We start from the raw sequence: 27,297 nt of genomic DNA, 5'->3' as shown, positions 1-27,297 counted from the left end.
ATATATATATATATATATATATATATATATATATATATATATATATATATATATATATATATATGATATTTCACGATCATTATGTATATATATATTTCGTTTTAAATTGACAGTAATATTTGGACATTGAAATAAATGCATCAAAATATAAAATTTTGTTTGCTGAATTGAAAATTTATAAATGGTTTTTCTTGTATCACTGAAAGTATATACAATACCTAGCAATATAACTATTTTAAGTAATTGATATAGTGTTACTAAGAAGGCAGTTTTATATGAAACAATAAATTGGAAAGGCAAAATGTAATATTTTCTCTTTGAAATACAGATAATCCTCAAAGATATCGTGATACGTTTCAAAATACATAAGGAATAGAATGAAATATATCTTCTCAAGAGAAAGTAAATTAAATTTATAAATAATTACTGATAATTGAAAGTAATTTAGAATTTTATATTTTACGTATAAAATATAAAGTATTTTTTCTTGTCAAATAGAATGTACATTGAATAGTATTATATAATATGTATTAAATAGAAGATTGTTTGTTAAATAGAATTTTTGCAAAATTTTACGTAAGAATTTTATAGTTATCCTGTTCTTTATTTTCCTTATCCTTATCTTATTATGCAATATTGAATTCAAATATTATACAATATTTCAGTAGCTATAAACCACCAAAATTTACCCGAGTTTTAAAATAATAAATGATTTTGAAAGACAAGAGAAACAAAAGAAGGAAATGATATTATTAATCAGAAAATTTTCTGATCGATTTTCTCGGAAATAGAACTCCACGCGACGAAAGATTTCGTTTTCTACATATTTACTCAAGCAGTATCGTTGTTCTATTTATGGGATACCCTATATGATCGAGAGAGAGATATATATAATACTGACGTCTCAGATCCAATTATTATGTAATCGTCCACTTGCCAAACTTGTTCCTTTTTTTTCGTTGTCTTCTTAAGAACCCGATTCAAACTGGATTCTAATTTTGCGGCCACGTAATTCCAGACTGAAAGTATTCCGCCGTGTACCGACAGCCGACGCTAAAATTGAATTTATCGACGAACATTTTCGCTGTTTACACGTGAAAACGATCTTTTATTCGCTCTTACGATAATTAAAGGTAAATTCCGGCGGTTGAGTCGTGTTCGTACGTGCGCGTGTGAGTGCTTGTTCGCTCGGTTAGACGGTATGTAGCAACGTTGTTTGGAGAGCTTCTTACAAATTAGCCGTGAATATTCATGTGAGGGAGGTAGGGTAAAACCGCAGAGCACGTACTATCTTCGCGGAAAACATTTTGAGGGGATATTTCTACAAGGAGCAAAACCCAGGGTTTTTTATCAGCTGGTCCAGTTTGTCCGTAACACACGCTTGGTAAAGATACATCGATCGTAGGATTCGATGCACACAAACAAACGTACTTAGCTATACCCAGTATAGTCGCTGATATCCATTCACGTGTGAATTCAAACTTGGATATTGCGATTTATGATTCATGACAAATCAAAGCCGTCGTCATCGTATTATTATCACAACAGAAGAAGATCAAAATATCTTACACTCATTTATGCCACGACAGTTGAGATAGATTGAAATTATATTAGCGTCAATGCTCGAATATCGCACGAAATGAAAATGGATAAAATTGGTGAATTTTGACCTAAAAAGTACAACGTATATTACGTAATCTTACATTATTTGGATTGCTAAATACGATAGTAGAAAATGCTACCATTAAGAGACCCAAAAACGTAAGACTAAATAATATAACTTACGTTATATTTTATAAACCAAAATTGACGTTTTGGACGCAGAAAAAAATTCTCAGATAACATTTTCACCGAAGTTCTAAATATCAAAAGTCTAAATGCCAATCTAAATACTAGAGAAACAAATTCAGGAGTATTTTTATTGTTGCGGCAGTCTCAATCGCCGGATAAGTGTCATTCGTGTGGTACGGAATTATACAAAAAGTTAACTGGTCTGCTGTAACCATTTTATCCTTTTACGTAAAAGTTTTACGTCAAACGTACGATGAAGCGCAGGACATGCGTGGCTGTGCGACTTATGTCGTAATAATTATGTTATGCAATGCTTCATCATAACCGGGGGAGCGCTCGTCGATCGCTCGTCGGTCGTCGAAATGCGGCTGATAGTATTGTTGGACTTTGACACAGATATAAGCGCGTGGAGGGTTCTTATGAAGTCTAGAGGACTGCGATCTAGGTGGGAGAACCAGGCCAACGACCGCAGTAAAGCATTACTTACGGAGGACGTGGTTTCACGCATCGTACACCATCGCGGACGACAAGAGGATACGGAGGGGACGGGGGATGGAATTTACTTCAATTTGCAAAAACTCCTGCTGTGAAGCCGTAATACTAGCTTATTATCCTCGTAAAGCTGCCACGTCCTACGTCGTACTAGAAATCGGGACAGATTGCGATAGTTTCAGCGGATCAGTTTCTTTGTATAATTCTATACCGCGCGAATGATATTTCTTACGGTGATCGAGAGTGCCGTAACAGTAAAAGTACTCCTGAATTTGTTTTTTCAGCATTTAGATCCAGTATTTACAGCTTTGGTAAATGTGTTTCAAGATTATTTATTCCGCGTCCAAGATACAATTGGGTCGCAGTATCCAAAGTAAGATCTTCAAATCAATTTCTATTACGCTACCTAACAAATGTTGACCTTTTTACCAGAAGAACGGATATTTTTGGAGTATTTTGCGTCGCTAAATGCAAATTTATTGTCCATAATTGATTATCGTGTCACAATTTTGAGAAAAATGGAATAAAAAGGATTGGAGTTTTTCGAAGACGAAGATTTTTAAGAATTTCGCGACATTGTGGCAATGATAGAAATATTCCTTTCTAAATCAATATCACGTGAAAATATGAACTTTGAGCTTTAAAATATGTTTTTCCTCATTTCCGTATAATTTTTAATTTTTTTTTCTTTTAGGAGACACAGCTATTGTAGCCATTTTATAAATAATAAGTGAGAGAAGTATCATCCATTCTATTTAGTGAAGCATTAAAATAGTGTCGGGCAGTGTATGCACGAAATTTACAATGTAATATATATTTTACTTTATTCCAATATATTAAACTGCGTAAAATGACTCTGATCATTTGTCCCGTAAAACTTTGAACAACGCTCCGATGAATAATTCAGGTACTACGCGAACGTCTTGGGTTATATGAATGCCAAATAAACTGCAGAGATTTGGATGAACCTGGAAAAAGTGCCATAACCAAAGTTATGTCATATATTATAATATAATTTTACGATGCTGGGGCTTGACACGTAAAATATAGAGAGTGTCCCAAGGAATTCGCTTCTATACTTATAACTAAAAAAAGGTTTTCGAAGAATTTCGGTCTTACTACAATTTGTAGTAAACTTTAATTACGATTACAAAGATCCATGTTAGAAAACTACATACGCATCCTGCGCTGTCGTCAAATATTAATTTTATTTGCAGGAAATAATTTTTAAGGCTTTGTAATGTCATTATTAATAGACAAACTTTAAAAAATAACCTTTAATAATTTCGACACAAAAAATTTCGCAAGAATGCTTTAGGAATATACGAAATTTTGCATTAAAATCTGCATTAAAACACTGCATTTGCAATTTGGCATGGCTGAAACGCTTGTGTCAATATATCGTTTATTGCTCAATATAATTCGTACACGCTGCGAAAGATAATTCGGGAAGTAACTCGAGCGTAATACAAGATAATTTGGGCGTAAAACGCGATAATCCTCAAATTAAAATAATAATCAAAAATATTTGGGGGCAAAATTGAACTTTACATTACGATGTGACACGATGATAGAGCAATTTTATTTGTTTTACATCGTAAATTTGTTTAAATAATGTGTGTTGCCACTTTATCTGCGTTAAAGATTTTTCATTAGACATTCATAAACTTTGAATAATGAGCGACATACATTTCTCGCAACAAAAACTATTAAAATCCTTAATTTGACAAATTATTGTTAGTATATGAGCAAGTATTTTTTCTAAGACTATTTTAGACATATTGTATGTTTGTCAGGATATATTCGAAAATATAGTTATTATGTAATTTTGTATAAAATTGTGCACACAATATATTATTCCTTTCGCCTTGCTGTTTTGATGCGCTAATTTGTGCTTTTCAAATTATATGGTTATATTGAAATATTTGCCTGAAAAATTTGTTTGTTTTCTTATAAATAAATTATATTAATCATCAATGCATATATATATATATATATATATATATATACAGGGTGTCTCGAACCTCCATGATGATCCTTGGTGAAAACGTAGGATTGAGGCGAGCAAGAAAGTCCTGTGCCGTTTTGCGATATTCGCAATAAAATAGTCGAGATATTAATTAAAACAGATTGGTGAATGATCACGAGCAATATGGTAGATGAGCTGCAGTGGCGCCGTCTGCCGTTGTATACTTATACATTAAATCAAACTGAACAAAAAAATTCTTTACCATTTTGTAAATTACCATATAGGTTTTTAGATATTAATTAAAGAAAATTTATGCATTATAGTATACAATCATATATGTAACAATTTTAATATTTAAAAATCTATATGATCATTTGCAAAATGGTAGAGGACTTTTTTGTTCAGTTTGACTTAATATATAAGTATACAACGGCAGACGGTATTGCAGCTCATTTATCATATCGCGCGTGATCATTCACCAATATTTTTTAATTAATATCTTGACTATTATTGCGAATATCGCAAAACGGCAGAGGACTTTCTTGCTTACCTCAATCTGTTCTACGTTCTCACCAAGAGTTATCATGAAGGTTCGGAACACCCTGTAAATAAATAAATAAATAAATATATATATATATATATATATATAGAGAGAGAGAGAGAGAGAGAGAGAGAGAGAGAGAGAGAAATAGAGAGAGAAAGAGAGAGAGAGAGAGAGAGAGAGAGAGATCATTAATGCATGAGAAGTTTCAATTCTGACCAATTAAAAACGAACACTTTGGATTGCACGTTTTTCTCATGAAATATTATGAAATTATCAAAAAGGGGGCATACATAGTTGCACTAAAAACTCCTTGTTTTGTTCTTCAATAATTTGTCTACTTACCCTCAATACCTGTCTACCGATAATGTAACATTGACTATGGAGACAAACCATAATTAATTTGAGTTCAAACGCGCAGTTGACGTATGCGAGTATAAAAAGACACGGTGGACGAAGGAGGGTGAAGAAGGATGAGAGAGAGAGAGAGAGAGAGAGAAAGAGACAGAAACGTTGGGTGCAGTGCGTCGTTTTTCATTTCGCCCATTGTTCGCCACACAATTCAGGAGCCTATTATGGTTGTTATTCTTTCGGTTCTCGACAGCTTCGCCTGCGGTGTATATGTGCCGCGACAGACAGCCGTACTGACATTTGTGCACCGATACGTTATTGCGTTTCGTTGCGGTGCAACAAGCGGTGCAATATACCGTCCGATGTCGCCTCCCGCCCATACCTGCAAATCCCGTGCCGAAATCTATTCTTGTTTATTTACGTCTCTCTTTCTCTTTCTCTCTTTCATTTTGCGATTTTCAACCAGCGATTCCTTCTTTCATACCACCGTCTGCCATAGTCAGTTATGAGGTGTGGCCAATTAACGATAGTGAAATCGTTTACATCGATACATTTTATGTCAGTCGCTGCGATTGAACATGCTGAAACAGTTTCCATTAGAAAAGAGGTGTTTTGGACATAAAACGAAAGTATCGATTGTATCGCGATTACTTAGTGGAAGAGCTCGATCGAAATCAAAAGAATAGTTTTAAAAATTTCAAATCGATTTCCATTTGGATATACAGGATGTTCCAGTTCTCGCGACTTTACGCCGACAGGTCTGAGCAATTCAGAATTAATTCTTCCTCATCGAAAACGTCGAAGCTTTTATTCATAGCGACTTCTCAATTTTTAGCATAATTTTCAGTATTTTTCTAACTGAGACCTAAGATAAAATTTTATCCACTTTAAATTGACAGGGGAAACAATTTTATCCCCTGTTGTCATTTGGTCCTTTAAAGTTTAGTTAGCAAAAAACTCCACTGTTTCGATCGTTTGTATCTCAGAAATAATTGGTACCTCAGCGTTTTCGCTGAGGAAAAATTAACTACAAATTGTTCAGAAAACCTGTCTGTATAAATTAAAGTCGTGAAAACTGGAGTACACTGTACATATAACTTTTGATAACACGATGGTCAAATGATTGCTGAAAAAATTGCGGCAGAAAAGTAGACTACAATAAAGGTAGATATATTATTAATTTTAATTCAGAGGGGTTAATTAATATTAATATTAAAAATTGGGATATATAGATTTGATGTGGAAGCTTGATTAACCGCGTACGTTATAAAAGACTGAAAAACTTATCCAGTACATGCATTTAAACTGTCAAATATTATTACACTTTCAATTTAGAAAAATATTCGCTCCAACATCAGCGTTCGGCTCTTACTTGCCCAAAATATATTTAAGTTGTATACTTTCGAGAACCTGTGTGTATATAGAATTATTAGTTTCAATGATTACAATTCTAATCACATTTTTTGTAATTAAATTACTATGGAAATTAGCCAAATTCGAATATCATTAAATATGTAGTTACGACGCATTAATTAAATGCAAACTTCACTCATTCCACTTTGAAAGGAAATAAGAAGTTCGTTGGCGAAAAGTTCTTTTTTATAAATTTTTAATAAAGTTTTTACAAAGATGAGGAAGGCAGAGAGAGAGAGAGAGAGAGAGGGGGGGGGGAGAGAAGGTAGAAATCCCGGAAAGGAAGGGTAAAGAGAGGAGAGAAAGAAAGAGAAGAGGGATTTAACATCACCTCGGAAACTTGCTGTTCCGCTGCTTTTATTCCTCATCCTCTGCATTCTATTCCTCGTCGATTCAACTGGATGTTTGGTATACTCAGCCATCGGCCACGACAAGCATGTTGTATCGGTGTATATAAGCGTTCGTCGTTCTCCATGGTATACGAGGAGGCTCGGAATGGGTGAGATTTACGAGCTATGCGGGAACCGATATGTGCACAGTTACGCACGCGAAACACACGAACGAACGAACGAACGACGACGACGACGACGACAACAACGACGACGACGACGACGACGACGACGGCGGCGGCGGCGCGCGTTACGATGCGGGGACGCTTACGCTTTTTCTATAGTTCGGTGATTAAACAGTTTAATATCACAAATACCGACCTGGACAATGCTATACGTAGTTTAAGGCGCCGCATATAGCAACCCTTCCGCGAACAAGGCGTCCTTTATCGCCTTAATTCGTGCGCCGTTCTCTCGTCACTCTCTAACTTGGCCACCGTGAAACTTTCGAATTTAAGAGCGATTTTTCTCCCCTTCGTCGCGACACATTGCGATATATGTATTCGGAATTATTTTCTTTTCTATTTCGTTGCAGTCTAAAAAAGTTAGGTTATGAAGATATTAGGATATATATAAAGTGAAACAATTATCTGAGACATCTACACTGTATTCTGGCCGTTTTTCGAGAAAATATAAAGAAATTTCAAATATTAGGAAGTTTATCATTAGAATTTTGAAAGACAAATCGAAAATTGAAATTAGATTTCGTAAAATTATAATACAAAATGCTTTTTACAACGTGTTATTTACGGATTTCATTCATCTATAATAATTTTAATATAATATCAATCTTTCTAAAAGTAAATTTTGGAAGATATTAGGTCACTATATAATTTTAAATTTACATTAATTTATTTTATTTTCGAAAATGATACAACCATTGTGCATTTAAAAACTTTTAAAGAAATTTCGAGTATTAAGGGGATGCTGAAGCTGAAAACTTTATCGACAGAACACTGATATTTTTTTGCAAAGTTTACGTCATATTGGTTACACAGAATTACAAATGCTTTTACGCAATGAAAGATAAATAGGAGTATTGCTCAATATGTGACGAAAACGAACAAAAATTTGTAATGTAAAATCTCAAGCTATCAGCGTAATATTTGCCTAATCCAAAAGTTTTGCAGCTTGTACATGCCGAAAGTGTGACGCTCTAAACAGAAAAATTTTGAAGAACATTGCTCTACATTTGCATCTGCATTTGGAAGCTTAAAAATATCGAAAAAGTTTGCAGAAAGATTTCTACACATATATATTAGTTAGGTTTTCCGGTGAATATGGTAAAACAAAGCAATACATATTCATGTAAGTTCTGTATATACAAGAAACACAAAAAAGATAGCGTGATTATGTTAGTGATGACCGTCTCTTGCATTATCGACATTGTTCGAGTTCGTCATCAACTCCAGCATCCCCCTAAGCCAGATAATAAGAGACATGATTTCTAGCCCGTTAGCTGACTATTGTCGCAGTCTACTGGACAGCAATGCAAAATTATTAGCTTCGCTTGATCCCTAATTTATACTATAAAAAAACTAGGTTAGTACGAGTGTGTATGTACTGTTTTAGATTTTGTGTTAATTTGTATTTCGCAACTTATATCAAGTTAATTTTTTAACTTTTATTTAACGGTAAATCCACTTCACAAATTCTTAGTCGTCCTGCGTTATATATAAAACATTTTCTCGAGCTGTGAATTATTTTCGTAATATATCACCTTTCTCAATCGACTCCTCCGTCAGCTTTAAACTTTTATAAATACTTTTTTTATCTCAGTAGTGGTGTAGAAATCCTATTGATACATCGATAACAAAAATTCGTTACAAAATTTGATTTCTAGAGAATATCACGTATGAATACATAACATGACAGGAATGTTATATTTGCTTTTTGTAGCGTACAATTTATTACAGCTAACAAGCGAGAATTTCAGTTACGCGTTAGAGAAATGAAATCGTAGAACTGAATACCCCCTCTTGTCGGAAAGATCTAGTCGTCAAATACACAAAACGTCTGTAGCTTTCTCGAGCTAGTTTTGTATTTGTCGTAAAACAAGTACAGACGCTTCTCTCGGAGACACTATAAAACTAAGTCGCAGCAAGTTTTCGCGAAATATGTTATACCAAGCACAGTAAAGAGGAAAAATTTTATCCCAGCATTTTGGACCGTACCGAAAAATTGTCTGGAGTTTTCGACGAAGCTAGGAGGATTTACTACGCACTCTCTCTTGCACACTACGTATTTGCACATATATTTATAGATGAGAAATCTCACGTTTGAAGAAACCTCCATTTTTGTCTAAAAATCAGCACAATGCTGCTGCAATTTGTCATAATTGTGGGAGGATATCTCTGTGTAATTTCAAAGAAGGCCGGCACGATAAATGCAAAAATGTGGCGTAATGCAATAATATTTTATGCATTCTATGTCCGTGAACACTCGTAGCTTCCTTCGGATAATTTTGAGGAGCTGGATCGCCGTGATCACGACACAAGTTTGCTTTAAATTAGAGTGACCGCGATACGCGGCGAGTGATTGCTGAAACGAGAACGAGCGGAGAGAGAAAGAGCGAGAGAAGGAAAAGAAATAAAAAGAGATGAAACCAGTGACCACCTCCAATCAGCCGCTATTGCCAGCGGATCGATTTTCGTAATGAATTGTGGCTCGGTAACTCCCACCGTCGAACCAATATTGCTTCTTCAGGTTTACAAGTTCCTTCCTCGGCTCCAACCTAAAATCTAAAACACGATCGCCTCTAGTCCACGATTAAAGCCGTAATACTTTGACGTTGAAATGTTTTTTCAGCGAGGAATTCTCGCTCCGTCGAGATTTTCGAAGGTGTATTTCAATAGCATTCCGAAAATTGGAACGTGTAAAAGCTTAGTTATCAAGGCGACGCTACCGCAACGTGGACACTGTTTTTCGATCAAGAAATACGCTTTGAGAGAGAAACGATTTTGAGTAAAAATAGTAAAATAAATAGGACAACGATTGACGTAATTTCGCGAGAATCGTTAAGATTAGATAACGTGCGATATGTTTGTCTCTTTGTCAATAAGAGCGCGAAAATTGAGCGACTTTGCCTAAGTGATCTATCTCAGCTTAAGTGGTCTATTCAAGAATATATCTCTGTACTATTCATCTAATAAAGGTGTAACGACTTACGATTGAAAGCAACCTATTTTTGCACGGGAAAAAAGTCTGATAATCTCTCTTACCGCATTCTTTGATAAGCTTCCGTATTAATATTTCCGCTTTTGGAGACTGTAGTCTCAATTTAGTGGTAGTTTATTTGATTGAGCTTAACTAGTCGGCCGGAGGATACGCCGTAGAGGCTGAAAATACAGTGGTGTTCTTTACGCAAGGCGATGAGTCATGCGTCAAACGCGAAACCCTCCTGAGTGGAATTCCTGAAATATGCGAAATATCCGTGGAACGGCACGTTTATAATGTGTTCCGCCAGCCAGCTTGGCGAGCTTTCGCGTCGTGATTTAGGTGCGATCCTCCTTGGAAAAATTTTTCTCAGCGAACGGCGCGATCTGCGTTTTGCCGCCTAAAGATATAATCGCCGAAAATCCTAATTGATACGCCGGACTTCGCTTTATTATTCAAATAGATATTATTTCGGATATTATTTCTTTTTCTTTCTAAGATATTCCGCGGTCTTCCTTGACTTCTTGACTTCTACAAACGGATGATATATTTCAGTAGTGAGGACAAATAATTTATTACAGTTTCTATTTTAACCATATTGAAATTAGTTTTCGTCCAAGAAGATTAGTTATGCTTTTAATAACTTTATATGATAAATGGCAACTTTGAATGAAAAATTGATAAAAGATTTATAAAAGGATAAATTTATAGTAATAGCTTCAATTTCTTCTGTGTACGTTAAAATATGAATATGATGACGCTAAGAATGATTGAATTAACTTTCACACGACACATATCTTTTAAACACTTATTGTGGCACACTTGCTTTGGCAAACTATTTTGGTCCTTGCTTATTTTAATTCGATAAAAATACTATTAAAAGCTATAAGAAATAAAAAAAATATATTTTCAAGACTGAAGAATAAAATTATGGTGAAAAAATGATCGTAAATATTTAATGAAACGTTTTATTTTATTACAAATACAATGAGAGAAATACGAGAGCAAAATACGAGATAAAAACATAAGTTTGCTTAGACATTTTTTTGAAAATGAATTTAAAAAATAAACGCTAGGATTTTTCGTCAACATTTTAATCCTTTCCCTGCTAGCGGGAAGTATACTTCCCACTTGTTTTTTTTTTTCATTTTTATTTGCAATTTCACGAAATTAATCATAATTTTTGGATTTCTTGATGTATAAATATTTACGTTATATGTTCCTCAAAGTTTTTGCACCTAATTGTTTACCTGTAATTATTCATAACATATTAAAATCATAAAAAGCGTTTTTTTTTTCAGAAAAAAATCAATTTCGCGAAAAGTATTTGATATTAAATGCTGAAAATTTTACCAGATATTCTCCATATGCCGTAGTACAATATATTTTTTCAGTATTTCTTTGCAAGTTATCAGGTTGACAAGAAAGTAATGTCGTTCTGTGTAAATGAAAGGCGATTTTTTTTTTTAAACAAAGCGAAAACAAATATAAACAAAGCTTTACTTTATTCACAACAAAACTTTATTCAGTAATATATTGTCCGTTTAATTCAATGACCTTTTGTCATCTGTTTGGTTGCTTTATGATTCCGGCCTCAGAAAACTTCTAATCCTTCTAAAACTTCTAATCTAGAAAACTGATTCAAATATCGTTTGATAGCCTCAAATCAGAATCAAATTTTTTTCTCTTCAAAGAATTTTACAAGGAACGAAATAAGTGGTAATCTGATGGCGCAAGTTTAGACGAATATTGTGCGTATGTGGTAACAAATCCCACCCAAGCTGCAATAATTTCTGGCGAGTGATCAATGTATTTCTGATGAGTGAGCGATGTATGTGGTCTAGCGTTGTCATGGTGAAAAACAACGCCTTTACGATCCATCAGTTCTGGGCGCTTCTGCTTGATTGCTTCGTGTAATTTATCCAATTGATGACAGTACAATTCAGAATTAATCGTGTGGTTACGTTGAACCAGCTCAAAATACACAATGCCCTTGTAATCCTACCAAACAAATAGCAAAATTTTCCTTTGGTGAATGTTTGTTTTAGAAGTGCTTTGTGGCGGTTTATCACGCTTGCTCCACGATCTTTTTCGTTCCACATTGTCACAAACAATCTATTTTTCATCGCCAGTTAACACTCGTTTCAAAAACGAACGTTTTGTTCATGTTTTAGGGGAGAATCGCTGATATTGATGCATTTGGTGAGATGAATTTCTTTGAACTCGTGTGAGACTCAAATATCGAGTTTGCTGACGTATCCAAATTGTTTTAAATGGTTTTCAATGCTCGTACGTGACGTTTAGCTTCTCAGCGATCTCCCGCGTCGTATAATGACGGTTGGATTCAAGCAATGCTTTTATTTTGTCGTCATCGACCTCAATTGGCCGGCCTGACCATGGTGCATCTTTCACAGAAAAATCTCCTGAACGAAAACGAGCAAACCAACGTTGACACTGGCGTTCCGTTCAGGTTTTCTCACCATACGCAGCACATAACTTTCGACACAGCGTTCTTTCCTTTTGAAAGTAAAATAATATGGCGGAAATGCTCATTTTGGTTTTCCATTTTTAATTCAATTTAAAACAAACAATTCTTTAGCAAATGACGCACGTTTTTTTTTTAAAGAAAGCTTAAAATGTCAGCTGTCGAAAAATATAAAGGTTATAGCATCTACAGTGAAGTTACTTGCGTTTAATGACAAGTAAAATTCTCTGCCCGCTAAAAACGACATGAATTTGTTGCAAATCTGATCGATTATTTGTTATAAATAAATTATTTCTTTACTGCGTCTACAAAATTTCCTTCTCCTATAGATGTCAATTTTATTTTTCATTTCTTTTATATTGTAGAATTTTTTTCATTTTTCTGGCATTATCTTAATATTTAAAAACACGTTTTTAAAAAACATGTATTTAATATTTATATATTCAAATTTGCATCAATTCACCAATAAATGCTGATCATATTGAATCCGCTATATTGAATTTTTAAAATCTGACTTCAGATTTGTAATGAACAACCTGAAAAACATAAACTTAATGCTTACTTACTAAGATTTGCATTAATTTACTACTATGTGGTGGCCATATTAAATCCGCCATTTTGAATTTTTAAAATTTGACTTGAGATTCGTAATCAGCACCCCAAAAAATGTAGGAATACAAAGCATCACAAAAATTAGTTAAAAAAAAAATTATGGCAGTCAAAACGTTATGAAAAAAATATTACACATTTGACTTCGTCAAAAAGTACAATTATTTAAGTATACGAAAATATATTATTCTTTCAAGAGGCAGATAAAATCATCAATGATTTTAAAGTTTGAAGTTTTTGCGGTACATCGATCTATTATAATGCGAATTTTATTTAAATTATTAAAAAAATTAGCTATACTTAAATTTCTTTTTTATTTGTGATTAAAGTTTATATAGTACAAGAATCTTAATCACGTATAATATAGCCAGAATTAAAATATTTTATTAAAATTCTTACATACACAACTTCTGATATATATTATATTTAATATATAAAATATCAATATAAAATATCAAATTTATGTAAAATATCGATATATAACTAAACATCACCTTTATTTTACATTTTTATTCTATATATTAATACCATAACCTGGCACGGGATTCCCTTAAGCTGGGATTAGAAATGACCTTGTACTAATTTTGCTTTTGGTCTTATGATACAGAATTGTTATAGCTCAACTATGTTTAAATTCCATATTTCCATCGATTATAACTTTCTTTTTAACATGTGAATAAAAAATCCTTATTTTACTACTTTACAGTGTCAAAATAAAAAATTGGCTGAGATTAAAATTACCCCAGCGTATATGTGTCAGATTAAGATTAAGATTAACGTAAAATGGCGAAAAAACTGTTGCAGGAAGAACATATTATTTCGCTTTGGAAGCATGCAGACTGAGACAAAAAAAATTTGATATTTGTAACTATAATCGCACAGAGAAACAAATACTATAAATTAAAGTTAAGAAAGTCATTTTTATTCAATTCTACTATAATATTAGTGATAATAATCTTATATGCACGTCACTACTACCATTCTTGTGTTAGAACAAGCAAAAAACATTGGTTAAGATCGAAAATAATTATAATTTCCGTTACATGAACCATTTTTTGCTCTCAATGCAAGAGATTAAATCCGATCACTCTTTACGCTTCGTAATTAAGTTTATTATCTGATCTATTTCGTGCGCGATATGGTTCCGGCGCGTATGAAACAATTGGTGCTGGTGGCCTCGAAATCAACGTTCCTATGCTTCTACGCGGGCAGATTTTGACCAAGTTGGCACAGTCGATTGTCACTCACGGTCTATCAGTGTGCGATGGAGCACACGTTTCGGATGATGGCACGAAAGAGCGAAAGCACGGGACACGGAAACAGAAGAGTAGCGGCGCGAGTGCGAGTTGCGAGACTGGGGGCCGTTCCATGTGACCACTAGATTAGTTTTGTTCGAGGCAATTTGAATTTAGATTAGTTGTCGCAAATTGCCGCAGCCGATCGCCACGCACGACTATAACGCGTTTCCCGCCACCGTTATTTCTCTGGAGCGTCTATTTCGTGTTGGTGAATGTTCATGTCTATTATAAATGAACAATCTATAACACTAACCGAGTCACAGAAACTAATTCGTAAGTCGAGACGAATCTGCGCACAGTCAACATTTTTTACAAAAAAACCAGTGAAAATTGACAAAACCAAAAAACCGCGTGACTCGAAATTTCCCTCTCGTCGAACAAAACTGTGTGTGACGATGGATGAATTTTGAAAAAAATAAAATTTAACTGCTACGTGGTCTCTAATCTTATCAGTTCACACATTCGCAAACACCCGCGCACGCATATACACGCCTATATTATTGATAGTTGTAATTTTTAGTTATACAATCCGTAATGTAGTTCTTCATTATTTGCTTTTAATTACGATAGATCTCACTTATGTTCAGGATTGGGCAAATACATATTTGAAAGTATTTAAGATATATATTTAAATATGTATCTTATTTAAATACAGTATTTAAATAGCAAATGATTAAGTATTTTTAATTTTGTAATTAATTACTTAATATAAATCGGCGGTAAGAAGCGTAATTTAAATTTAAATATGTATTTCAGATATTTTTAAATGCACGTATTTGCCCAACCCTGCTTATGTTGTTAATTCATCTCTCAATTAGAACGAAATTGTGTGGTTAAATGTTTATTAACTACGTCAAATATTAAATAAAACCGCTTCTGAAAATAATATCATAAAATATAAAATATAAATACATAATCTGAAATTTTCAACACATTTCATCACTAGTCAGTGCTTTTTTAGAACCGATAATTTAAAAAAATATCAGATAATTTATAGATGATACACGGGGGGAGGAGGGGATTCTATAATAAGAATTAATATAGAATTTTGTTTCTAGGAATAGATCAACATTCTGCAATAATCGACTATCCTTTCATATGTGCTATTTTTATTTTAACTTAGATTACGACGTTAATTTTATCAACGTTAATTAGGGCGTGAAGTGCTTGACTGATCCTATTTTTTATCAGACAAGAAAAAATATCACAGAAAACATCACGTAATATTTAAATAAATATTTACAATTTCTGCTTGCAATCTCTACCCATACAGAACAAATATCTGAAATAGATCTCATGGATATCCTCTAGATTTCGCAATATCTACAGGATATCCATGAGATGTATTTTGGATATTTGTTTTGTATGAATAATATTTCAACAAAAAAAAAATTTTTTTTAAAGATTTATACAAAAGCTATATTCTTAGGCTCTTCTCGAGATTGCACATAGTAGCCTAAGAGGGTAATAAAAAATTTTATAAATTTTTTTAACGTAATTTGTGCTCACAGTATACATTGAAATGTATATAAACAATGCACGTATATGCGCGGGACAGGGGCTTTGCCCTTCTCTCGGCACCCTTTCCCCAAAAGAACTAACCTAACCCAAACCTTTATATTTTTGTGTTCTTTCTTTATATGTTTTTATTCTTTATATTTTTGTATGGTTTCTTATGGAAAAACTATGTACAAAAATGTAAACTGTGCGTGTACTGTTCATTATATTTGTATACATTTCTATTTATTTAAAAATGATTATTAAATACAATTGTACATTTCTATTTATTTCAAAAAAATTACGTCTAGACAAGAACTGAAGATATGCTTAGCGATCACATATTATTTGTGCATGAATTTTTTTCTTAATAACTTTTTAATAAACAACAAGCGTCGATTAAAACCTTTTGGATGTTACTCAAGGACATATTCTTGATAGTCCTATATGTCAAGGTCAAGGTCATTGGAGCTTTCTCCTCTATACTAAATAATTACCAGATAGACTTTATACTAACAGTCTATTCTTTCACTACTGAAAACATAGAACCTATAAAAATATAATTTCATCCTCGTTAAAATCCTTTTGTATATTGTCTCAAGAAAATTTACTTAAAATCAAACGGAAGATATTCTAGCACCCTAAGAAAAAATTCTAATTACAAGTTGCTATTTCCTATAATCCTATAAGGATAAAAATTTTGACTTAGAATAAGTAATTGGCCGTAGTTATGCAAGAATAATCCAACTCGCATGGAGTATATTTCAAGAAAAATGAAGATAAAGATTTGATACATAATTCAGAAAATATAAATAACAATACACTGTAAAAAATCTTGCGTACACAGTACGTAAACAAATGTTCCAAAAAGTCCACTCTAAATTTTGTGTCGAAAATAACTCATTCATATGTTCACTCGTGTGCTATTTACATTATGTATAGACTAGTACATAATATAAATAACACACGAATGAACATATGAATGAGTTATTTTTAACACGAAATTTAGAGTGGACTTTTTGGAATATTTGTTTACGTACTGTATGCAAGATTTTTTACAGTGTAAAGTCCTTTACAAACGTTCCTTAAAAAATCAAATATGGTCAATTTTCTTCTCTTTAATTGTGTTCATTGACAAGCTTAACCTTTAAAAAATCGATAATAAAAGACGTAAATTAGTAAAAGTGACGCAATTAGTAGAAAATATAATATGTCTTTTAATTAATTTTAGATGTCCATAAGGCTTATATCTTTTTCGTTTTAAGTAGATAGACGTATAGATAGACGTATAATATTACCCATTGTCAACAAAAAAGTAAAAAATCGTAATTTTGTGGATTGAATCATTCTTGCATAACTATGGCTAATTACAGAAAATAATATCTTGCAACTAGAGTTTCTGAGGTGTTGGAATATTTTCTAATTTTCTGTTAAATACTCTTTCAAGTATTCCTCTTTTAATGAAGAGGAATAATATTGTGGGTAGAATATTTTCTTTTAGATTTTAGAAGAATTTCTTTGAGGCTGTATATACAAGAGGAATCTGCTGAGGATGAGATTATATTTTTCTGGGTGTAAAATCGAAAAGAATTTATACAAAAGGAAACTAACATATTCTCTCCATGCAAATTTAGCGGTGAAGTGTGGATGAATTTCGCGACGCTCGGAATATCAGTCATTTCGAGGGTGAATATATTTTCTGTGATACACGGATAATATCGTTGTTATACTCGGGTAAACAGCAAAGAGTGCAATCTTCAGTTGTTCTGTTATCGACGTTTACATTTGCGAGAAAAATACCTTAACCTTTTTCTCACGAAAGACGGCCGGTCAAATGGATTTACTTCAGCGATTCGTATTATTTGCCGAGACACTGCGATAACAGATCGGGATCTTTACGAGGTGCCTGTGACACTAAGATGGTAGCGATAAAGTAGCGCCGTTTTCATCGGAAAGCGCGAGGCTACGTTGACCATGTTTAAACGCCGTTAGACAACGAGGAAAGAAATTATAATTATCGGAACCTTAGCAATCGGGTAAATGAATAGACAGACAGACAGACAAAGAGAGAAAGAGAGAGAGAGAGAGAGAGAGAGAGAGAGAGAGAGAGAGGGAGAGAGAGAGAGATGGTGTGGCTTTCCCGCGCTGCTATCGCGAGACATTCGGGCGAAATACATTTCGATCCACGTGCGACAGTGCGTGGAGTAAATGCAGCGCCGCTGCGGAGCGCACGATTAATCGCGATATGAAACTATCATTTTATGTAATAGTCGACATACAACGATGACAATTAGATTATCGCCATCGGCCGATCGATTTCACTACCGTTAAACGTGTCGCATCTTTGTCCATCGATGGACACGCTGCACATATCCGAGCATTTTGCTCTTTACACCTAAAATAATGGCGCGCATCAGCTCCAAGTGTTGTATTGCTTTTCGAATTTTCGTGATTTGGCCCGCGGGTCGACTCGTTTGTATCGACGATGTGTGCGGTTAACCACGTTTGGTATTTTCTGCAATTGAGTGATATTGGACGGATAAATGGACATACGGCCGGGCTCGCGGAGGAGCGAGAAAAAAAAATGTGTAGCGCGCAAACTTGGGGGCGGCGGTAACGAGGGAAACGCCGGACCGCGACGCGTCATTTTCATGGAATATTCGCGTCACTCGTCTAGATGCAATTTCGAATAATCGCTGGAAACTGTCGCGCTATATTCCACGTTCGAAAAATGTTTTATTTCGTATTTTCGCTGTCGCAGCCGAGCTCGTTGGGCACTTTATTTTTAACGTTCCGCTGCAATCGCGACCGCGCGATTCAACTAATTACTTATTCGATCTATTTGCATTGGCGTGTGTGTTTATGCGCGCTCAACGTATATGCGGCTCGTACGTCGTCATAAATGTATTATCGTCATAAATGTGTTATCGTCCGTAGTACTTTTAGAAAAACTTTTTCAACTCAGTAGTCCGATTGTCTTGATTACATATTATATACCTCCATTGTCTCTGGCTTTTTTAGATACGACGATACCTGGCATCACTTTCGTACGAGCAACAGACTGTGAATATTTCTCATTCATCGTAACTTTTAGACTCGTTAATTGTTGTTATTTAAAACTTGTATTAATTGTTGTTTTTAAAACTTGTCTTATATAAGATTCATTCAGATTCTTTACATGAGGTTGAATTCAGATCTGAATTTATAATAAGATTTAAGGTTTTCACTTGACTCATGTAACACAAGATGTCTAACAATTTATAACATACTCGTTGTGTGCAGGTAGTACTCAAACTGAGCACAAAATTTCTTTACCATTTCGCAAATAATCACGTAAAATTTTAAGTTATTAAACGAATAAGACTGTTAAATGTGATTACGCGCGATACACACAATACACAATAAATAAGAGTTCCTCTAGATAGGACAAAGCATAATTCCTGATTCGCATCCTGTCCACCATTTTTAAGTATGACTGGGAGTGAGAGAAAAACTCTAGTAGAAGTATGAGAGAGAAGCTCTAAGACTGAAATGACGAAGCACGCTGCAGCTTTTCTCTCACTCATCTATTTCCTTCTTATAAATGGCAGAGTGTTATTTGACTTGATAAATTCTAATAGATGTGTCATGATAGCGACATCTGCCGTTGTGTGTTTGTACATTGGGTCAAACTGAATAAAAAAGCCCTGTACCATTTTACAAATAACTACATAGATTTTGAGTTACTAATTACAGAAGATAGTTAAATGATCACGCACGATACGATAAATGATGGAGTTCCTTTAGTCAGCGTTAGGACAAAGCATGATGATTCCTGATTGTTTCGCATCCTGTTTTTTTAAGAATGATGTGAGTAGGAAATGAGAGAGAAACTCTAGTAGAGAAATGAGAGAGAAATCTCTAGTAGAGAAATGAGAAAGAAGCTCTAAGACTGAAATGACAAAACACGTTGGAGTTTCTCTCACTCATTCGTTCACTTTCTTCTTACAAATGGCAGACGGTTCTAATTCTGACTTGAGGAACTCTAGATGAGTTGTGATGACGACTTTTGTCGTCGTCTGCTTGTATATCAGATCAAACTCAATAAAAGCCCTGTATTATTTTGCAAAGAATCACGTAGATTTTTAGTTATTAATTAAAGAAGATTAGTGCATGATTGTGTGCGATAATACACCAATTTTCTTCAATGAATAAGTGAAAATCTATGTGATTATTTACAAAATGATAGATAACTTTTTGTTTGATCTAATATACAAGCACACGACGGCAAACGTCGCCATCATAACTCATCTATCGAGATGTGTTCGAAAACGTCAATCGAATGCATCCGCTGCGTTGCAATGATGCGAGAGTGAGATAAAGAGAGAGGGAGTGTATTCAGATGACGTTTTCGAACGCACCTCTGTGTCGCGCGTAATTATTCTCTGTCTCTCACTAATCTTCTTTAAGGGGACTGAAGGGTCAGATTGTCTGAAAATCGTGCTTGTTCTTTCACAATTTTTTATGACAAACTGAATGAATATGCAAAAGTGTTATTTTGACGTATATTTATACAACATATAAAGAGAAGACAAATATAATTTTGATGATCAAATACTCAATATAAGTGTATGATATATGCAGTTAAAATATATTTCTTTTCAAGGTCGTCATTTTGCAGTAATATCTTGATTCTCGGTGATTCAATTAAACTGAATTTTAGGTAGAAAATTTCCGTAAGCTTGTCGTTATCGTATGAACCGTTATAAAAGAAATTGAGTAAAAGTTACCAAAATTCCAAATATCTTCATGGAATATTATTAAATTTTCAGTTCTTTTAGAATAAAAAAATTAATATTTCAAAATTAAATATTTCCACGAGTCAGTGATTCACATGATAACGACAAGTTTACGGAAACTTTCTACCTAAAATTCAGCTTAATTAAACCATCGAGAGTCAAGATATTACTGCAAAATGACGACCTTGAAAAAGAAACAAAATATATTTTAACTGCATGTATCATACACTTATATTGAGTATTTGATCATCAAAATTATATTTTTCTTCTTTTTATGTGTTGTATAAATACACGTCAAAATAACACTTTCGCATATTCATTCAGTATGTCATAAAAAATTGTGAAAGAACAAGCATGATTTTCATGCAATCTTAAGGTAACCCTGTAGTCCCCTTAAAGAGATACTAAAGCTGAAAACTTTATCGACTGAATACTGATATTTTTCTGCAAAATTTGCGTTGTATTGGTTGTACAGTATTGTAAATGCTTTTACGCAATAAAAATAAATGGAAGCTTTGTTCGATATGTGACGAAAACAAAAAAAATATTTTTAATATTAAATCTAAAGCAGTCAATAGAGCATAATATTTATCTTATCCAAAAATTCCATAGCTTGTACATACTGAAAGTGTAGATGCTCCAAACAGAAAAATTTTTGAGGAACATTGCTGTACCTTCGCGTCTGAATTCAGAAATTTAAGAATATCAGAGAAGAATTTGCAGAAATCAGATAAAAATTTGCAGAAATATTTCTACACATATGCGGTTAGGTTTTCCACTGAATATAGTAAAATAAAGCAATAACATAAGTTCTGTATGTAAAAGAAATACGAAAAGAATAGTGTTAGTGACGATCGTTTCTGCGTTATTGACATTGTTCGAGTTTATCATCGACTTCAGCATCCTCTTAATTAATTTCAAAATTTTATGTGGTTGTTTGCGAAATGGTAAATGAATTTGATGAGTTCAGTTCTGATTTCGATTAGTTTTATCTGTATACAACGGATAGTCATGAATTATTAAATACCCTGTATATGCGATATTTCATTTATAATAGCGATTTAGATGAAAAACGCACATTTTATTCTAAATCCAAATATCTCGAGACTAGTTTCGGCAGCAACCTAGAGGTAAACCGCTGAGGACATTGCGGTGTACAGATTCGAGACAGTGCTAAGCATTGCTTGGACATTAATGGGGATTAATGAACATTATTAAGTCTTGCTGGGACATTAATGCGTATTATAATCAGCATTGTTAAATCACTAGACATTAATGGACATTACTATAGAAATTAGTAGGCATCACCAGGCATTAGTGAGAATTAGGTAAAAAATTTTGCAATAATGCCCAGAAATTAGGCATTAGTAGGTATTGGTGAACGATTTTGGTCAGCGGTTTACCCCTAGACAGCAACGACTATTAATACGGACTTCGCACTTACCAGTTTTACAGTTACCTACATAACTTATGAAAGCCTCCGACACGAAACGAGACGCGCGACTCCCTCGCAACTTTTTCAGGGCGCGCTTTTAGACTACGAGCACGTGTGCAGCGAGTCCACTCGAGGATTCCCGGATCGATGACGAACCCTCAAAGCGTCAGGATGTCCGTGAAAATTAAATTTCGGCAGTCAAAGTAATTCCTCACACGTATTCTGAATTCTGAATTACCGTTGGACCGCGGTAAAGGAGAAATATAGTGATAGCGCTCCCGATCGTTAAGATTAGAAGGACGCATCGCGAAATGCATCTCCCTCGCCGCCGCTCGTCCTACACGCTGGAGATATCTCAGAATATCAGCAGAATAAGAAAATCCTCTGCTGCGTGCCTCGTCAAATTGATCCAACTCACTTCCGAGTATTCTTCCGCGTATGTATTTTGTACATAAAAATTCGCCTCACGTTGCGCTTTCGCGCCGAGGATAAGCAATGCCTGGAACTTAAATTCAATCTAGTGAAGAAATGAAGCAAACGAATAGACTTGATGACCCAATGGAATACGCAAATTGTTAAACGTGTTACTTCAAAAAATAAGTAAAAAAGAAAAGTCGACGGTGCGTCCTTCAAACAATAACCGTCAAACTGTTGGAACTCCAGAGACCTCTCCCTAATGAAAAGATCAATTTACTTAATCCTCATACTCTCTAAAGTACAATCAGTATATTCTTCACTAAAATTTCTTCACTAAAATTTCTTCACTAAAACCATATTTATTACTGGTAGTTCAGTTAACACTGCAATCAGTAAAATTTCGCTGATAGAATCAGTTAATGATAGCGACTATTCCCATTATTAATGCATTTTGCGAATACAAATGCTGTCATTAGACAAGGTGCATGGAAGCCGTTAATTTCGTCACACAAACACAAAAAAATTGGATTTGGTATAACGTGTAAAAAATTTGTTTATCACAGATTTTGCAACGAGATCCTATTTCCACTGGCTAAACTCAGTGAGAAATAAAACGAAACAGTAAAGTGAAAATATTTTCACTGAAAGTTTATGAATATATTATTGATTATTGGTGAAATAGTCCTCTCGTTCTAGTCAGAATAGTTGTTCTAGTCAGAAACATTTTTACTGATTTACTTTAAAAAGAGTATATCTTTTAGGTATATTTTTTAGGTATCTTAATTTGGCATACTGAAATCACTTTCGACCTCGTTTATTTATTTAAATTACGTAAAAGTGATAATGAAAATTACAAGGAAAAAATATTGTAATAAAAATTAGGTTAAAATTATATTTTTTATAATGTTGTTGGAAAGATCTGGACTATATTAAAATTGTACTATAAATTACTATAAATTACTATACTAATATATTATAGAAATGTTAAATTTAATGATTTAGTGTACGATATAAAAGAAAACATTCAAATAACTACAATAATTTTGTAATAAAATGCCAAACGTATATAATAACATTTTTAAACAGGTAATTATACAGTAATTTCAATTTCGGTCATAATTATGTATGGCCTGAGATTGCGAAAAATGTTGCAATTTTTATTACAATATATTCTCCGTTTTACTACAATATATTTTCGTTCAACTGTAAACTTTTAACGTATGAACCGATAGTCCTCATTTTATTCTATTTAAAGTTTATAGCTTATTAAAAATAAAAAATCATATGAGTTCGTAAATTATTCCAGTGTGCAATGTGAGGATTATTATAAATAATAATAATATATGTTTATACATATATATAATTATATAATTAAATATATAACTAAATATATATATATATATATATATATATATATATATATATATATATTGGAATAATATATATAATAGCACAAGAAAATTATTACTTGATCACCTTTTTAGCCAAACACAAAGATGATCCTCAGATCTTCGAAGTTGTTTTAAAGAAAGAGCGTTGTTTTCATAATACGCTTTATTCTAAATAGAATAACTTTAAAATAGGTTATTCTCTTCTTCATCTTATTTTCTTATTCAAAATAAGTATTCAAAATAGGTTATTCTCTTCTTCTGTACATGATAGACATGTACTCATAAATGTGAAGATAACTTTAAATATCATTTATCAAAGAAATTATTATACTAATTCGCAAATACTGGGTATGTAATGGAATAATTCAAAATAATCCGAGGATCAAAATAAGTTTTGAGATAGTTGCCGTAGGTTATTTTTCTATAAAGTGTGCAAACATTTTTTCATACTAGTTATATCGGATTTATTTTCGATCTGATTTACGTCCCATAATTCAATTCGTCTTGGTCTACTTTACAAAGAGTTCATTAAACTCGACAAGAGACAGAATGTGTTGAAACTAATAACAAACGAGACAGCGTTTGTTTGTTTATAGGCAGAAAACAATTTTTGTTTTTTTGATACTAATTCAACCTAGAGTCAATCTTTCTGCTGAACATCCTTCTTCGCTCGCTATACTTCCGCTTCGGCCAACATGATCCTCCCGTCATCCTCCATGCGTGCCGCAGGCGGAAATCTTTTTTCTTTCATATGTTGCGTGGATGGAATTTATGCGAGCGGCATGCAGCGGGATCTAGAACGTCCGTCGTACAGACAGAAATGAATAGAGCGGCTGGCTCCTGGGTACTTTACAAATATGTGACCAGAAAACACGCCGAGGGCTCCAGTTTCTTCATACGGACGGGTATCCATTCGGTCGCTTTCTTCCCCATTCCCGATTGGCCATTTTCAGTTTGGCGATATTTAGATTTTACACCTCTGTACGCCTATCGAATATCCGATACAATCTCGTCAATCCCGCAGCGAGTTACACAAGCAAAAACTATTGCGTGTAGAGTAAACTCAGATAAGATGGCTATATTTTTTTTAAATGCAAAAAAATATATTTCTTATTGTTATTTCTTAACAGCGTTTGGTACATTACTTCACTGAAGCCTACAGTACATAATACCATCAGAGTTAAAAGGAAAATACTTCAGTGAAATTATTTATTACAAAAATATTAAAACATGAGTATTAGTCATCTTATCTAAATGTTTAAGACAAGATGGCCATAAGGAATAGATGACCCATACATATTTTATGTTCAAGATTCTGTACCTATTATTTTATAAAATAATGAAGAAAACAATTTGACATATTCATTTTAGTATAGGATATTTAATACATATTATTTGTGAAAAATATAATACACATATAAAATAGAAACCTCTATTATAAAACTTAAATTCTAAATCCAATTTTTGATCAAAACATATTGCACATAGGATAAAGTTAGAAATTATTTATTATCCAAAGCAATGTTAATCTTTTTTCTTACATAATTAACCTTTAATCGTAGGCCGTTGAATTTATGAAAGAATGAAAAGGCAGAGTATTTTATAAGAAAATACCGGCTGTGTACATTTTGTGCTCAAGAATCCATACAAAAACATTAACTCTCAGAGAGACGCATTCTGCTACCATTATTCCTTATTTTTCTTATTTCACTTGTAAGAAACCCGATATGATTTTGATATTGACGAATTACTGTAATATTGAAAGTAATTTTTGAAATATAACGACTTTTGTTTTATAATATATAAATGTTAGAATGATAGTGGACCATTTTACCCAAAATGTGAGTGAAAGACGGTTATAATAATATTTATAAACAAATAATGAAAACAAAAATAAAAATGTATGTTATATTACAATTTACATACCTACTTTATATATCTAACGTTAATAGCAATAGCTTAACTATAATTTATTCGATGTTACAGCAAGTTTTAATAGACACGTGAGAAATTTTATAGATAGTCAAAAATAAAAATATAGTATAATATTCATGAAACTATTACTTACTATTTCGAGAAATGTACGCACATACGCTACGATAAATATCGATTATCTTTGTGACTGATTACGCAAACGCAATGTTTTGCAATTATTAGAGAAATTACAGCCTATTGTCATAATGCCTGAGTTTACCCTGAGCGGGTATGAGCCACTCAAAATTACTGTCGTGTGAAAGGCAAATTTGACCTGCATCTAGTTTCGATTTATGTTAAGTTTATCTAAATTCTGGCGTTTTTCCATTCGATTATTAGATCCACAAAAGCGAGAATTTATATTTCGATTGTAAGTAATTCACGAATGCTGCAAGCGCTTCTTTCGAACATCCCACGTGAGAAAGTGAAACGCGATTTACCTACCAATGTGGATCTACGTGGAAAGTCCGAGACTGATAAATTTTATAGTACGGTTTTGCGGAGTTCTGCTTTTTCACGAACCCGCCGTATAAATCACCGTGCGCCATATAACACGGTCGTGTACATAATCATAAAATTCTCAACAGGCAGTTACGGCGCCGATCGTTTTCCCGCGACGGAAGAAAAGAAACATTGTCTTCGCGCATGTATCATCGTCCCGCCAATAGCGACAACCTCGTTATCGGAAGATTCTCGACGCGAAGCGCATTGAACTTGTATTTTAATATTTGAACACGCGTCTCTTGGCGCGGGAGCATGCAAAATTTCACGGGGCGCGTCCCAACGCGATCGCAGGTTGCAAAGGAATAATAACGTTCGCGGCTATAAAAGCGCACAGGAAATTAAAATCGGTTAACTGCAGCGATGAAGGGGATCACAGACGGATACACGATCAGCTATTGAAAGCTATACGAGCTACTCTGCCTCGGACTGACACGGTGCAAACGTCGTCCGTTAATAATAAGCTACTGCCGTTCTGACTTTGTGATAGAATAATGATAGTATGCGCGTCTTCTCTTGGGATATTTATCCATTAGAATTGGAAAGAACGACGCTACACAACTAATAAGAAAGGAATTAATTACAAATGTCATTGGTAAAATGTCAACGCTCTAAGATAAGATTTCAGGTTGGGCAAGTTAATACACAGTTTAACTGTGAGTCAGGTTTAATGTTGATGGTCTGTAAAATTAATTCAGCTGACAGTGTTATACAAACAAAAACTAACTTAATTAAAACTCAAGTTATAATAAAATCTTGTTATTAAAGTTAGAAATTATTTATTATCTAAAACAATATTAATCTTTTTCT

At 33.6% G+C, this 27,297-nt stretch overlaps 1 protein-coding gene across 3 annotated transcripts in view; it reads left to right on the top strand.

The window, feature by feature from the left end:
• LOC116846426 (lachesin-like) overlaps positions 1 to 27,297 on the top strand; it is a 417,598-nt gene that overhangs the window by 69,701 nt on the left and 320,600 nt on the right. The window lies entirely within an intron of this gene.

The sequence above is a fragment of the Odontomachus brunneus genome, unplaced genomic scaffold (assembly GCF_010583005.1).
Source record: "Odontomachus brunneus isolate Ranch 3 - 2012 unplaced genomic scaffold, Obru_v1 Obru_scaffold_064, whole genome shotgun sequence".
Taxonomy (NCBI): domain Eukaryota; kingdom Metazoa; phylum Arthropoda; class Insecta; order Hymenoptera; family Formicidae; genus Odontomachus; species Odontomachus brunneus.
This window is presented reverse-complemented; position numbering and strand designations above follow the sequence as displayed.